Below are 3512 nucleotides of genomic sequence, written 5' to 3' on the forward strand. Positions count from 1 at the left end.
GGCCCATGGTTCCCTCTTGACTTTAATGTTGAATTTGTAATAAATAAATAAATAAAAATACTATTTTTATGGAACTATAAATACAGATTTATTAATTACAATTTTAGGATGACAAATATAAACAGCTATACAAGATTAAAATTTTGACCTAAAAAGTATATAGTTAATTAGATGAGTATGTATTTATATTTGATAAATACAATATTTTGTATGATTTTGTATTAGATTAAAAAGTAAGTAAATATTATTTACAAAATTGATAATTCATCAAAACAGTATAACTAATACAGAAAAGTTAATGGGGATTTACTAAATGCTGAAGAGGCCCACAGCATTTGTGTATAATATAAATCCTCAGAGAACCATATTAAGAGTATAATTTATGCATTTACTTTTGCCAGATTTCACTTTAGAATTAGTTTAATGTCACCTATACAGAAAGAAGTATGCAATCTTAACAGTAATAACTAATGCAAACAAGTTTATTGGTGATTTAATAAAAAATGCTGAAAAGACATATAGCATTTGTGTATAAAATAATGAAGTCATCAGAGAACTACATTAAGAATATTATTATTTGCATAAACATTTACAGCCAAAGAAACTTTACTTTGCCAGTGTTCACATTTGATCATCTGTACATAAAGAATGTAATCTTGCATAAGAATTTACTTGATAAGCTATTTATATATTTATTTCCACCTAAAGAAGTCTTCACTCTTGAGGAAGACCACAACGTTAGCAGTGCAAGTTAGTGAACTGTATGCTTGCCGTATGTCTGGTGATAGCTGGCAAGTCCTGTAGACTGTTGACAATTTACATGGTGATAGCATATACAATCTCAACATTGGGGTGGTATGCACCCTTCCTTTCCATTCACAGCCTATCTTTTAATGGCCGCCAAATGTTCGCTTTGGAATAACTAGTAAATGTTATCAGTAAGAATTTCTGTAGAGGAATCTTGCTATGCAGCAGTGCATTTTGGGTCATTTTCAGTAGTTTCTTGAATAACTTGCTTGCAGTGGCAGATATGATTTGTAATGTGTATTATTTTAGCAGTTTAACTATTGAGTTAGCGTAGATGGCATCATTATTACACATTTTTTCATCTACAGTTTTGTGTAGATTTACATGTCCATATGCATATGAGTATTCACTGTTTGTAAGAATATTTTGATACTCTTGTTTATCCTGATCGTTATCTTCCTTACCTCCCTCAGTTTTGCCTTCCTGGATTTGGTTGTAGAATGTTTCTCCTTGATCTATTTCTGATGTATTCTGCTTATCCATTAAATAATAAATATCTGGTGCAAAGTGTTCATCTTGAGCCAATGGTACTTTGTGTTGGTATAGAACTTTGTGGTTTTGTTGAATACATTGGTTAACTTTAGCAGTGACCGAGTGTTCCTGGGTATGTGTGAAGCAGACTTTGCATATGCCTTTGTAACAGAGAATCACACCAATTATAACCACTATTAATAATAGAGAGCTTACTGTTACTATTACAAGTATGCTAATTCCATTATGTTTATTGCCATTTATATTTACCCCTTTTTTATCATATTCCTCATCATCATTGACATCAATTATGAATGATGCAGATCCATGTACTTGGTTAGAAGATGTCACATAGCATATCAGTACACTGTCAATCATTTCATCAGTGATGGTCAAGTTAAGGTCAGGCTGTGAGATGTTGACCAGTAGATTGGTAGTGTTGATTCTCCAGTTATATTCACATTGTGGACAGTCATGTCCAGTTTTACATTTGAAAACTGCAGACTTTCCAACTTGAAGATTGTCAAAGTCAAGGATTGTCACATTAATTCTGACTTTAATTGACTGCAGAATACAATCATTGTCTACAGATTCACGTTCAGCTGTCATTGTACATCGAAACACTTCTGAGCTGTGTTTCTCTTCAATTGTAAGCGAATTTGTAATATTTGTATGAGTAGCATTTTTTAGTTGTTCACATGTTGAACACTTAATCCACTCCAATTTTGGATTCCAATTCACATTTGTAACCATGCAAACAGCAGTCATTTGTTCACCCACAGAGTAAATGGTTTTGTCTGAATAACAAGACTGCTTTGGAAGAACATTGAAGTAAGCAACATTAGATTCTTGAGAAGAAACTCGGCACTGGTACTTGCCACCGTCAGATTGGTTCACATTGACAATATTCAACACAAATTGAGCTTGCTCTCCTCCTTCTTGTTCAGATACGATTTTATCATTTTTGAGCCACTCAACCTGGTCAATATTTTTGTTATCCAGAGTGCATAAGAATTCTGCATCTTTTCCTTCAAGAATTGTCAAATTTATTGGCTTAATAGTAATGCCTGAAGTATTTCCTATCATAATTGTAGTTGTGATGCTGATCAGAAAGACATTGACAATTGTTAATAACATTGTTAGAAACCCTCTAAAATTAGGGCCAGGATCAGACAAAACTTTACTGAAAGTTATTGCATTATTAACAGAAGACTGGATTTAATGCTGAATGTAGGAAGTATAAAAAGTGGTTTCATATGTAAATGAGAAAATAATAACACATCACATGACAGTTTCATGACATTCTGTGTAATACTTAGAGTCCTACTGAAGTTTCAGTTGATGTAGTTGTTCTCTTGTGTTTATTGCTTTAAATAATTTCCATTGACAATTGTTAATAACATTGTTAGAAACCCTCTAAAATTAGCACCTGGATCAGACAAAACTTTATTGAAAGTTAGTGCATTATTAAGTGAAGACTGGATGTAATACTCAATGTAGGAAGGGCATATGAATTTCTAAGAGCCAAAAACAGCACCTAACAGAACAGATTAATTCTTGCTTTCTAGCGCGTATCATTCAATGTTTCCTATGTGAGTTCAGCGCATGATGTAGGCTACGTAGTGAACCGGCGAACGCTTGCTTGCATTTCACTGTAACATGTGAATTTTGAGGGAAGCAAAATTATAACTGCAAACCTAATTATACTTACATGATGAGAATCTACTAATCATAAGCTTTCCATTCATATATTTCATGAAGCAAAAAGAGCAATAGAAAGGCTCTAACTTATCAAACAAACCCCAGGCACACTCCAGTCTTCGCAGCAGTTGCCGGAGAAAAATGATTACGCTGAAACAAGCGCCTGTATACAATACAGTCAATGGTGTTTGGAAGGCTTGATTCTATTGGTTTCCAAAAGTGACGGAGCTAAATATTGACTAATCACACCCATTTTTACAACAAGTATGGTAGAAAGAATAAAGATCAGTTTACAGAGAGAAAGAAACCAATTGGTCAAATACTTTGCGAGTTATTCTGATTAGAATTCGGTAACATGAGCCACGAAAGGTAAAAAATCTGCTTTCTACGCTGGAAATCCAATGTAGTTGCCTACTTTTAATCGAAAAGCGACAGCATAAAACATAGATCTATCTCGGTTCATTTCATCTCATTAGAAAGATAAAAGATAGATCTTTTATTTTAAAAAAGGAGGAAATTGATCTGATGAGCAG

Source organism: Anneissia japonica, unplaced genomic scaffold (genome assembly GCF_011630105.1).
Source record: "Anneissia japonica isolate Jap-2015-1 unplaced genomic scaffold, ASM1163010v1 scaffold288086_len102548_cov183, whole genome shotgun sequence".
NCBI lineage: Eukaryota > Metazoa > Echinodermata > Crinoidea > Comatulida > Comatulidae > Anneissia > Anneissia japonica.